The sequence below is a fragment of the Pinus tabuliformis genome, chromosome 3_2 (genome assembly GCF_031772625.1).
Source record: "Pinus tabuliformis cultivar Carrire ecotype Pingquan chromosome 3_2, CPIR1, whole genome shotgun sequence".
NCBI lineage: Eukaryota > Viridiplantae > Streptophyta > Pinopsida > Pinales > Pinaceae > Pinus > Pinus tabuliformis.
The window spans coordinates 939692212-939705038 of NC_142302.1; positions in this window are offsets into that span (position 1 = coordinate 939692212).

Consider the following 12827-nt stretch of genomic DNA (forward strand, 5'->3'; position numbering starts at 1 on the left):
ATGTGTCCAGTAATGGTGGGAAGCGTGGTGGATGACAGTCCACATTGAACACTCAGTGCAAGCGAAGTAATGGGGGAATGTTGTGCTCCAAAGCATTATTTCCCACAACCTTGGTAATGTTGTAAGGACCATGTCAGAGTGGTTTGAGCTTCTGATGGGTTCTATTAAGGCGTTCTTTTTGCCGATGCAAATAGACTTTGTTTCCCACCTGAAACTTGTGTGGTACCCTTGTGGGTGAGGAGAAGTTGTTCCTATGTTCTTTCATGATCATATCCCTCTGCTATTGCTGCGGCATGGAGGAACCCTTCATGGGGGTCATGGATGTGGTGACAATATTCCACTTACTTTGGGAGTGAACCAAATAGAAAATGAATTTCCTAGTCTGTGAGATGAGCTTGCTACCTTTCTTAGCAGTGATCAAAGAGGTGGCAGTAGGTGGGGTTGCCTCCGGCATCCTGTATAATGAATTACCCAAAGAAATAATGATAGCATGAGGCCTCGACTCATACACAACATGTCGCCTCCACAAGTATGGCTGGCCTAATAATAAATCACAAACATCCAGAGGTGTAACAACACACAATACCTCGTATGTGAAGGGCTTGATGCTGTAGGGAAGGCGGCACTGCTGGCAAACTTTGAGATCTCATCCTTCATGAAGCCACCCGATACTGTACGGCTATGGGTGTGGTGTAGTCAGTAAGCCCAACTGCTTCATGACGTCTGCTGAAATGAGGTTCTTCTGGCTCCCACTGTCAACAATGAATTACAACAGTGAACCCTTCACTCACATTTGTGAGTGGAAAAGGCACTCCCCCTCCTCTTGGTCTTCAGGCTCATTCTTCTGGATCTTGGCGGTGGAAACAGTGACGTTGGGCTCTGCATCAAAGATCTGCTTCCTTTTGCCATTCCCCTTGTCAGGTTTTGACTCAAGGTCGGAACGTGCATTTGATTCTGGAGCCTTCAACTCGGCCACCGGTGACTGCTTGGTCCGACACTCACTTGTGTTATGAGTGGGACTCTTGTGGAACTCAAACCACTTTCCTGTGTCCTTCTTTGGCTTTGTGGTGTTGTTCTTTTCTTGCGGCTTCAACGGGTTATCTTGGGTCACCCTGCCTTGGTTTTGTCCTTTGGTCTTCGGATTTGTAGATCCAAAGTCTCGCTTCTTCTATTTTAACTTTTGCTCGATTTTGACAGCGTATCGGTACGCCGTGATAAGCGAGGAGATGTTCAAGAACTCCATCTCTTCCTGGAGGTATCTGTGTAGGCAGCTACGGTACTTGAGTACCAAATGTAGATTAGAATCCTTGATACCCAAATGTGTATGAAGGGTATGAAAAATGTTTGTGAACTCCGACTCATCTTGGTCCCTTCCCTGCCGCAGTGTGGTCCATTTGATATATTTGTCCTCATAGCTTTTGACAGGGTAGTACTGCTCCTTGACGGCATCCCAGAATGAATCCCAAGTGGGTGCAGCTGAAAATAGTGAGCTGGTATTTTCATCCTTCTGCTTGTAGTATGTTTCCCACCAGTCCTTGATGTGGGGGGCTGCTTTGAGAAGAGCGAAAAAAATCTTTTCCTGACCTGAAAATTCATGAACAAAAAAATAGCCCTCTAGCAGATTTAACCATTTATCTATGGCATCTGCATGTATCTGACCCTCAAATATGGGGATTTCAAAATTAACTTGCACCTTAAAGGGCGTGGAATTTCCAGAGTAGCTGATCGAAGTTGATGCGTCGCCTCTGGGTAGCCGCTGAAGGATCTGCGCAAAGTTGTCCATCATCGCATTCCTTTGTTGCTTGAGCGCTTCTTCGAGCAAGATTTTGATAGGATCTCCTGCCCCCTTATCTTTCTTTTCATCCACCATGGGAGGCCTTCGGGATTTGCGAGGATGGTCTTGCAAAGGTTCGATCAATTCAAGCCTTAACTCCTTATATCCCGACCTCGTTGGGGACATGCAAAGAAAAACAGAGAAAAAAAGTAGACCGCTTTGATACCACTGATATGGATTTAAACAGGAACGTAATAATTACAGAGATAACCATAAACACAGATATGCAGTGGAAATAATACTTCATTTCATTAATGTAAAATACTGAAATATGCTTACAAACAGAAATGGAAATAGACCAGCTAGGGTGATGGTAGCTTATCTCTTAGAAGAGATGTGGCAGCTACATGCCTTTGAACTGTGTTACAATGAGGCTCGAAGGCCTATTTATTGTTGAGAAACAATGGAAAAACCTTAATATCCCAAAACCTAACCCTAGAAAATGAAACGCAAATTTGTGGGCCTCGTTTGGGTAAATTGGTACATCAATTTCCCGGGGTCATAACTTTGGCACCCGATCTTCATTTGACACGTACAATAGCTCATTAGAAAGATCTATCCGAGCACTAAAAAAACATCGTTTAGGGCCTCAAAATGGCTCCGGAAGTTCAGGACCCGAAAAACTGCTAAAAATAATAAACTGTGCTACAATTTAGGAAACTAAAAAACCGAAAGAGACAGTTGTGGGGGTCAAAATGGGATAGGTGGGTGGCCACCAATATCCACCTGGATCATTCCTCCCCCCTTAGGAAGCAATGGTCCCCATTGTGTTGAGTTCCTCCATGAGGTAAGGAAGTTGCTGCTAAACTTTGTCCTTAGTTAGCTGTTCTGCAATCTTTGATGTGTCTAGCAATGGTGGGAAGCATGGTCGACGACAGTCCACATTGAACACTTGGTGCAAGCGAAGGAATGGTGGAATGTTGTGCTCCAAAGAATTGTTTCCCACAACCTTGGTAATGTTGTAAGGACCATGTCGGAGTGGTCTGAGCTTCTGATGGGTTCTAGTAAGGCGTTCTTTCCGCCAATGCAACTAGACTTTGTTGCCCACTTGAAACTTGTGTGGTACCCCTATGGGTGAGGAGAAGTTGTTCCTATGTTCTTTGATGACTATATCCCTCTGTTGTCGCTGTTGCGTGGAGGAACCTTTCACGGGGGTCATGGATGTGGTGATGATCTTCCCCTTACTTTGGTAGCGAACCAGACAGAAAATGAATTTCCTGGTCTAGGAGATGATCTTGCCGCCTTTCTTAACAGTGATCAAAGAGGTGGTGGTAGGTGGGGCTACCTCTAGTATCCTGTATAATGAATTACCCAAAGAAATAATGACAACGCGAGGCCTTGACTCATACACAACATGTCTCGTCCACAAGTATGGCTGGCCTCATAATACATCACAAACATCCAGAGGTGGAACATCACACAATACCTCATCTATGAAGGGCTTGATGCTGTATGGAAGGCGGCACTACTGGGGAAGTTTGAGATCTCGTCCTTCATGAAGCCACCTGATACTGTACAACTACAGGTGTGGTGTAGTCAGTAGGCCCAACCACTTCACGACCTCTGCTGAAATGAGCTTCTTCTAGCTCCATTGTCAACAATGAATTACAGCCGTGAACCCTTCACCCACATTTGTGAGTGGAAAAGGTGCTCCCCCTCCTCTTGGTCTTCAGGCTCATTCTTCTGGATCTTGGCAGTGGCAACAGTGATGCGGGGCTCTGCATTAATGATCTGATTCCCTTTGCCATTCCCCTTGTCAAGTTTTGACTCAGGGTCAGAATGTGCATCTGATTCTGAAGATTTCAACTCGACCACTAGCGACTGCTTGGTCCGACACTCACTTGTGTTATGAGTGGGACTCTTGTGGAACTCACACCACTTTCCTGTGTCCTTCTTTGACTTCGTGGTGTTTTACTTTTCTTGCGGCTTCAACGGGTTATCTTGGGTCACCCCGCCTTGGATTTGTCCTTTGGTCTTCGGATTTGCAGATCCAAAGTCTTGCTTCTTCTGTTTTAAATTTTTCTCGATTTTGACAGCGTATCGGTACGCTGTGCCGAGCGAGGAGATGTTCAAGAACTCCATCTCTTCCTGGATGCATCTGTGTAGGCATCCGCAGTTTGAGTACCAATTGTAGATTAGAATCCTCGATACCCAACTATGTGCGAAGGGTATGAAAAATGTTTGTGAACTCCGACACACCTTGGTCCCTTCCCTGCCGCAGTGTGGTCCATGTGATGTATTTGTCCTCATAGCTTTTGACAGGGTAGTACTGCTCCTTGACGGCATCCCGGAATGAATCCCAAGTGGGTGCGGCTGAAAATAGTGAGCCGATATTTTCATCCTTCTGCTTGCAGTAGGTTTCTCACTAGTCCTTGATGTAGGGGGTTGCTTTGAGAAGAGAGAAAACAATCTTTTCCCGACTTGAAAATTCATGAACAAAAAAATAACCCTCTAGCAGATTTAACCATTTATCTACGGCATCTGTGTCTATCTGACCCTAAAATATGGGGATTTCAAAATTAACTTGTACCTTAAAGGACGTGGTGTTTCCAGATTAGCTGCTTGAAGTCGATGCATCACCTCTGGGTAGCCACTGAAGGATCTGCGCAAAGTTGTCCATCATCGCATTCCTTTGTTGCTCGAGTGCTTCTTCGAGCAAGATTTTGATAGGATCTCCTACCCCCTCGTCTTTCTTTTCATCTGCCATGGGAGGCCGTCGGGATTTGTGAGGCTGGTCTTGCAAAGGTTCGACCAATTCAAGCCCTAACTTCTTATATCCCGACCTCGTTGGGGACATGCAAAGAAAAACAGAGAAAAAAAGCAGACCACTTTGATACCACTGATTTGGATTTAAACATGAACACAATAATTACAGAGATAACCATAAACACAGATATGCAGTGGAAATAATACTTCATTTCATTAATGTAAAATACTAAAATATTCTTACAAACAGAAATGGAAATAGACTAGCTAGGGTGATGGTAGCTTATCTCTGAGAAGAGATGTGGCAGCTACATGCCTTTGAACTGTGTTACAATGAGGCTCGAAGGCTTATTTATTGTTGAGAAACAATGGAAAAACCTTAATATCCCAAAACCTAACCCTAGAAAATGAAACGCCAATTTGTGGGCCCCGTTTGGGTAAATTGGTACATCAATTTCTCGGGGTCATAACTTTGGCACCTGATCTTCATTTGACACGTACAATAGCTCATTAGAAAGATCTATCCGAGCACTATAACTTTGAGAAGAGCAACATGGGTCCATGGACCCGACCCATGTTGCTCTTATATTTCCCAAAAAACGTCGTTTAGGGCCTCAAAATGGCTCCAGAAGTTTAGGACCTGAAAAACTGCTAAAAATAGTAAACTGTGCTACAATTTAGGAAACTGGAAAACTGAAAAAGATGGTTGTGGGGGTCCAAATGGGATAGGTGGGTGGCCACCAACATCCACTTGGATCAAAAGCACTCATTCATTTGGAATTGAGGTTTCCAAACATAGCCAAAGGAATTCTCACCCAATTCCTTTCTTTTACCTTTTTACCTTGTTGCAATCGAGTCTTACTATGTATTGTCACATCACCAAACTGCTAGTTATATAAACACATCAACTATTGCCTTATCATGCTAATACCAAGCATGTTTCCCTACAATTGCTCACACATGTCAGTCACACGTTCCAAAGATCAATACATCATGTATATTAATTTGAAATCGGCCCTTACTAATATGAACAATCATGTCATAACCTGCAATCAACTTACAGTCATTAATCATAATACTACAACTACCACCCGCTTGCATTCAAGTGCATAACAATTGTCTCAACACATAATGTGTTAGTACAACCATATTGAAACAAGATCATTCCTTCATGCAATATTATAAACACATACTCATATCATGCAATTAATCAAACATTCAAGCAACAAATAGATGACATAATAAACACCAAACACTCAAACACCAAATAGACGACATAAATAAACATTCAAACACCAAATAACTGACATAAGTAAACTCATACCTTAATTTATCTCAAGGGAGGATATCTTGTCTGCACAATCAATCTAGATTAGCACGATATAAATTCACAACACATCAACTCAAACATAAATAAGATCATAGTATCCATAAAAATAACTAGCTACATGTTCACATCATAAACTCATAAACAATTGTCATTCATGCATAACAATCACATATGCATAGTCAGTCTAAATTAGTATGACATAATATCACAATATATTAACTTATACTTGAATGTCATAACCATAATAATTTACATAGGTCAATCCAAATTAGCAAGAAACATAATAACATCAAGACCTTAACTGCAATGATTGATGAGGCTCATAAATATGTATATTATATGGGTCACAATTCCATCCTCTAGCTTATTAAATTATCTTTTTTCTCACATTTATCAACAAAGTTTGTTATATTATGCTTAGTGTGAGAGTAAAACATGTGTTGCTATGTATTGTGGCCTAATGCGTGTTAAATGTAGGAATTGGAACAATTTTAAGCTGATTTGAGTGCAGGAACTTGGAGTAGAAAAGCAAGAGAGATTCTAGGAGGTTGTTCACCTCCTTCTCCTCCAATTAGCTGAAGATCCCCACTCTATCTCTCACCAACTCAATGTCATTGGCAACCAAGAAGGCCGAGTTCATTGGCAGCTAAGCCAGTGCAAGTCAAAGTAGAGTTAGATTCACCTATTCTTGAGTTAGGGAGTCAAATATCCCTATTTTCTAGGGAGCTGTTGGTAGCCCCATTTTTGTATAAATAAACAGGCTAAGAAACTCATTAGGATTCAAATTTTTATTATAGCCAAGAGGCCATTGAGATGAAGCACATTTTACTGTTATTTTGATGATGTATTTGACACTTTTTGAATGATAATGAGAAGTTTTGTTTTTATCCAACACTGAGTTGACTCAGAGGGTTGAAGCTCTTGGGTTAGGGCCCAACCCTAGCAGCAGAAGTTCCTCTCTTGTATCTATATTCTTAGTCTAGAATGTTGATTAATTGTTGAAGTTTATTCATGTTTCTTTTAGCTTAGAAGATTGATTAAGTTGTTGCTTATTCATGTTTCCTTTAGCTTAGAGGGTAAATTAGTTGTTGTAGTTTAGTAGGGAAAAATCCATCAAAAATACTATGACAATGACCCTCATGGGATCATGATTAGAGGACCCCACTATCACAACCCAAAAATAGAGTGTGATTTCCTGTTCATTGCATAGATCAAGTTTTAGCATTGGTTAGATAGTTGTTTATGATTTCTTGGAAAGATTTACATTTTTTATTTTTCTTCTCATGATTGATGTAGCTTAGAAGGTAGTTCATTTCATAGATCAAGTTCTTAGAATTAGTTAGAGAAGCTTTTCCAATTTCAATTCATTTTTTCGACATTGACTTGTAATAAGTTGAAAATGAAAATAGAAACAAATGCATGTTTTACAAGGTTGTTGGATCTGAAGGAAAGGACCCCTTTCATAAACTCCATTTAGGTCTTCTCCACCTTCTTTTGATGAATGCCAACTCATGTTCTAGATCTCTATTTGTTATTCACCATGAGCAACCATCTTAGCCCAAATCCCACCTTCTTGAAGTATTGGGATTGGCTAAGGGTGTTTATCACCTTCACTACATTTTCCACAATTTTCATATAACCTTCCAACACTTCATCTCACCATTCTTACCCTCCAAACCCTCTTAGCCAACTTCCTGTAGCATTTCAGGACATCATGTAGTAGTACAGGAATCCTGTGACAACATCTTGTAGCACACTTGTAGCAGCCTGTTTTGACTTGCAATGATATCGTATCTTAGTTTAGGAGTATTTTGACCCCTTAGCTTGGACTCCATGACCAGAAGTGCCACCTAGGCCAGTCCCTTCACTCCTTTTCCTTCCACGCAAAATCATATGGCATTAGTTCTTTCATTTCCAAATTTAGCAATTAGAACTTTATTTACTTTGCAAGTGTGAATTAGATAGTCAATGCATGCATTCTTTAATTATCAAATGGTAGAATAATCTTTTGTTTTAAAGAAACCCTGATAGCTAGATGATTGAGTGCAAGTTATCATAGTTTCCTTTCTACAAATTAGCATAAGATTTGTGTCATTTCATAGCATTTACAAGTTGAAAACTTTCATTTTCTGAGTTGAAAAGCATTTACTTTCTCTGCACTAGGACTAGCCTTTACATTATTCTTTCAGTAGTTAGACTCCTTTCAGTTAAATAGAGTAATGTTTTGGAACCCTAATGATCAAGTGACCTAGTTGAGGGTGGCATGAGTAGGATGATGCATCTACTGTGTATATATCACTGTCACCTCTAATTTTGTACGAAACCCCAGGTTGATAAACTAAAGTTTAATAGCCTCTGGAAGTTGTAGCACTCTTGGTGCAATACCGAAGCTCACCATATTTTTGGCGTCGTTGCTAGGGAGGTGTCTAAGTAGATGTAATTTCTACTTTTATTTTTGTTTTGCATTTAGTAGATAGATTTCATTCTTTCTCTCCTTTATGTCTTTCATTTGGTTTTGAAAAATCACCTAAAAAGAAAAAATTATTTCATGCCTCGTAGGAGTAGAGACACTTTAGGGAAATTCTTGCCAAATACCCCCATGTTGGGTTGTGTTATATTTTTTCCACGTCTAGCCCATGTAGTTAACCGGGGGAGTGGGGGGGGGGGGGGGGGGGGGGGGGGGGTCGTAGGGGGTTTGGGGATACCCGTAACCCCACTTTATGGGGTATGGGGCAGCACCCTGGAAAAGTTTGGTTTTGGAACCTATGTTAGGTTGGGCGGACCCACCTATGGTTTTGTGCATGATTTTCGCACATGTTTTTGGACGTGATGGTTTTCGGTCCATGGTATTGGACATGATGGTTTTCGGTCCATGGTATAGGATGCTTCGGCATGTATAAATATGTATTATAACATTGAAAGGAACATAATGAAAAATCAAGCTGGTAGTCCCGGTTTTGGGATCGTGGGGAAATTCTCTGTGTATATGTGTTTTATCTGTTAGGCTCTCACATTATTTATTTTATGTGTTTTAGAATTCATATGCAGGTAATTTCTGTACAGGGTTAAAACCTACATTTGGTATCAGAGCTGTTTTGGATTCAAGGGGATGCCTTTGTTGCTGAGGGGTTTCACTCGAGCCTGTGGTAGACCCTGTTCAATGGGAGATCTGCGAGATCGATTCTGGTGGTGAAATAAGATGGCGAGCAGTGGGAAGATAGAGATCTATAAATTTAATGGTTAGAGTTTTGAGTTGTGGAAACTCAAGATGGAGGATCTGTTGGTGGATAAAGATCAGTGGATTGCGGTAGATCCAGGTACTAAACCAACGTGAGTGTCCGATGAAGAATGGAAGAAGTTGTATCGGAAGGCAAAAAGCACAATACGATTGTGTGTCTCAGATTCAGTATTGCTAAATGTATTAGGGGAAGCTATGGCGAAGGCTTTGTGGGACAAGTTAGGGACTTTGTACCAATATATGTCTCTGGTGAATAAACTGTTCCTGCGGAAAAAGCTGTATAACCTGAGGATGAAAGATGGAGGCTTGGTGATAGAGCATCTGAATGCATTTAATATTGTGGTAAGTCAGTTAGCATCTGTTGATATTAAAATTTCAGATGAAGATAAGTGCATCAGTTTGTTGTGTTCTCTACCAGATTCGTGGGATAGTCTGGTTATTACAATAGGTAGCAATGCAATTGCCTTATAGTTTGATGAAATAGTCTCATCCTTGCTGACGGATGAGATGAGACAGAAAAATATGGAGAGCCAGAATGGTGATGCCTTGTCTGTACGAGGACCGTCCCAAAATAGAAACAAAAATAAGTCATCGAGTGGGAGATCTAAATCTAGAGGGAGATCTAAGTCTCTAGGAAAACCTGTAAAGGTGGTGTTCTGGAAATGCGGAAAGGAAGGGCACTACAAAAGGGACTATAAATCTAAAGCTCCTGATAAAGGAAAGGGATCTGATGATGCTCCTTCTGCAGAGGTGAAAACTACCTCAGATGAAGGTGGGGATGTGTACTTGGCTTCTTTAAGTACACATGTAGATCATGAGGCATGGTTGATTGACTCAGGTGCATCCTTTCACTTCACTCCCCATAGAGAGTGGCTCTATGAGTATGAGATATACGATGGTGGTGATGTTTTTTTAGGGGATGATAGGAAGGCTAGAATCATTGGTCGCGGAAAGGTAAAGTTGAAGTTGCATGGTGGAAGGGTTAGAACACTTCTAGGTGTTCTGCATATTCCTGCATTGGCTAGAAATATAATTTCTGTAAGCAAGTTGGATGATGCAGGTGTAAAAATAGTGTTCGAGAAGGATACCTGGAAAATGGTTCAGGGAGCACTGGTATTGATGTGGGGAGTTTGAATTGGAACTCTGTACAAGCTGCAAGGTAGCACTGTTATTGATGGGTGCAACAATTCTATGGTTCCTGAAAGTGGAGCAGAAAATCTAGTGGTCTCTGGAGAGAAGACCATGTTGTGGCATCAAAGGCTTGGACATATTAGAGAGAAGGGCCTTCCTATACTTCATGGTAAAGGTATGGTAGAAGGTATGAGTAATAGCTCTCTGGATTTTGATTTCTGTGAAAATTGTGTATATGGGAAGCAGAATCGGGTGACTTTCCCCTCTGGTGGTAAGAGGACGAAACAGATATTAGAGCTTGTGCACAGTGATGTGTTTGGACTATGTATCATTTATAGATGACTTCTCAAGGAATACATGGATATATTTCCTTAAGAATAAATCTGAAGTCTTTGACAGGTTTAAAGAATTTAAGGCTTTGGTGGAAAACTAGACAGAGAAGAAGATAAAGGTGCTGACGACAGATAATTGTGGAGAGTTTTGCAGCAAGGAATTTGAAGAATTCTGTAAGAAGTGTGGTATAGCATGACATAATACTACTCATATACACCTCAACAAAATGGAGTTGCAGAAAGAATGAATAAGACGTTGATGGAAAGGGCAAGAAGCATGCTCAGTGGTGCCGGGTTAAGACAAGAATTCTAGGCAGAGGCAATGGATACTGCATGTTACCTGGTCAACAGGTCGCCTTCATCAGCGTTGGAGGATAAGACTCCACAAGAGGTATGGACTGGTAAGAAACCCTCTCTTTCACATCTGAGGGTATTTGGATGTGATGCATATGTACATGCTCCAAAGGAGAAACGAACAAAGTTGGATAGTAAATCTGAAAAGTGCATCTTTATTGGGTATAAGGATGGTTTAAAGGGGTATAAGCTTTGGAACCCAGTCACATAGAAGGTTGTGTACAGCCGAGATGTGGTGTTCAGAGAGGTAAAAGATGTTATTAAACATGAAGTCCAACCAATGGAACCTGAGAAGATAGAGTTTGAGGTTAAGGAGGGAGAATCAGACTCTACAGCAGAGGAGGATTCAAAAGATGAAGAGCGACAAACTCCGGGTGTGAGAAGATAAATTTGAGAAAGAAGGCAGCCAGAAAGGTATAGTCCATCTGCTTTATGTTCAAATTTTGCTTTATCTAATACTGACGATGATCCCAAAATTGTGAAGGAAGCAGTAGATGCAGAGGATGGAAAACTCTGGAAAGAGGCCATGGTTGATGAAATGGAATCTTTGCACAAAATGAGGCTTGGGATCTGGTGGAGTTGCCAGCTGAAAGGAAACCCATTGGCAGCAAATGAGTGTTCAAGAAGAAGACAAATGCAGAAGGAAAGGTGGAGAAATACAAAGCTCGGTTGGTAGCAAAAGGTTATTCCTAGGTGTCGGGAATTGATTTTGGTGATATTTTTTCTCCTATTGCCAAGGTAACTTCTATTAGATTACTTTTATCTATTTCTGCTGCTTTTGATTTTGAGGTAGAATAGATGGATGTGAAGACAACATTTCTTCACGGGGATTTGGAAGAGGAAATCTACATGAAGCAACCTAAAGGCTTTGCGGTGAAGGGTAAGAAAAAACTGGTATGCAAGTTAAAGAAGTCTCTGTATGGGTTAAAACAATCACCAAGGATGTGGTATCAGAAATTTGATACATTTATACAGGGACTTGGATTCACCAGAAGCAAAGCAAATCACTGTGTGTATTTTAAATTAATTGGTGACCGTGTTATTTATTTGGTCTTGTATGTGGATGATATGTTACTGGTTGGAAATGACAAAGAAATTACCCAGGATTTGAAGAAGCAATTGTCCTCCAAATTCAACATGAAAGATCTTGGTGCTGCAAACTGTATTTTGGGCATGGAAATTAAAAGAGATCGGGCAAAGAGGAAGCTCTAGTTAAACCAGAGGAAGTATGTCGAGACAATACTACAGAGGTTTAATATGCAGGATAGTAAACCGGTGAAGGTTCCTATTCCTGTAGGTGTGAGATTATCTGCTGAACAGTGTCCCAAGACACAAGAAGAGGAAGAGGACATGTCCCATGTTCCATATGCAAGTGCAGTTGGTAGCCTGATGTATGCAATGGTCTGTACTAGGCCAGACATTGCACATGTGGTGGGAGTATTGAGAAGGTTTATGTCAAAACCAAGGAAGGAGCATTGGACAACAGTGAAGCGGGTTTTCAGGTATTTACGTGGCACTAGTGGTTATGGTTTGTGCTACCAAGGAAGACTAGGATTGGACAGAGCTTTGGATACCCATGGCTTTTTTGATGCAGATTGGGCTAGAGATTTGTATCATAGAAGATCTACAAGTGGGTATGTGTTTAACCTATTTGGAGGTGCAGTCAATTGGATGAGTAAGAAACAATCTGTAGTGGCACTATCAACTATAGAGGCAGAATACATGGCAGCCACTCATGCAAGCAAGGAAGTATTTTGGTTGCAGAGATTGTGTTTAAGTATGGGGTTAGTACAGGAAGCTATAAGGATAGACTGTGACATCCAAAGTGAAATTTTCTTGGCAAAGAACCTTGCATATCATTCACAGACAAAGCACATTGATGTTCAGTATCACTTTGTGAGG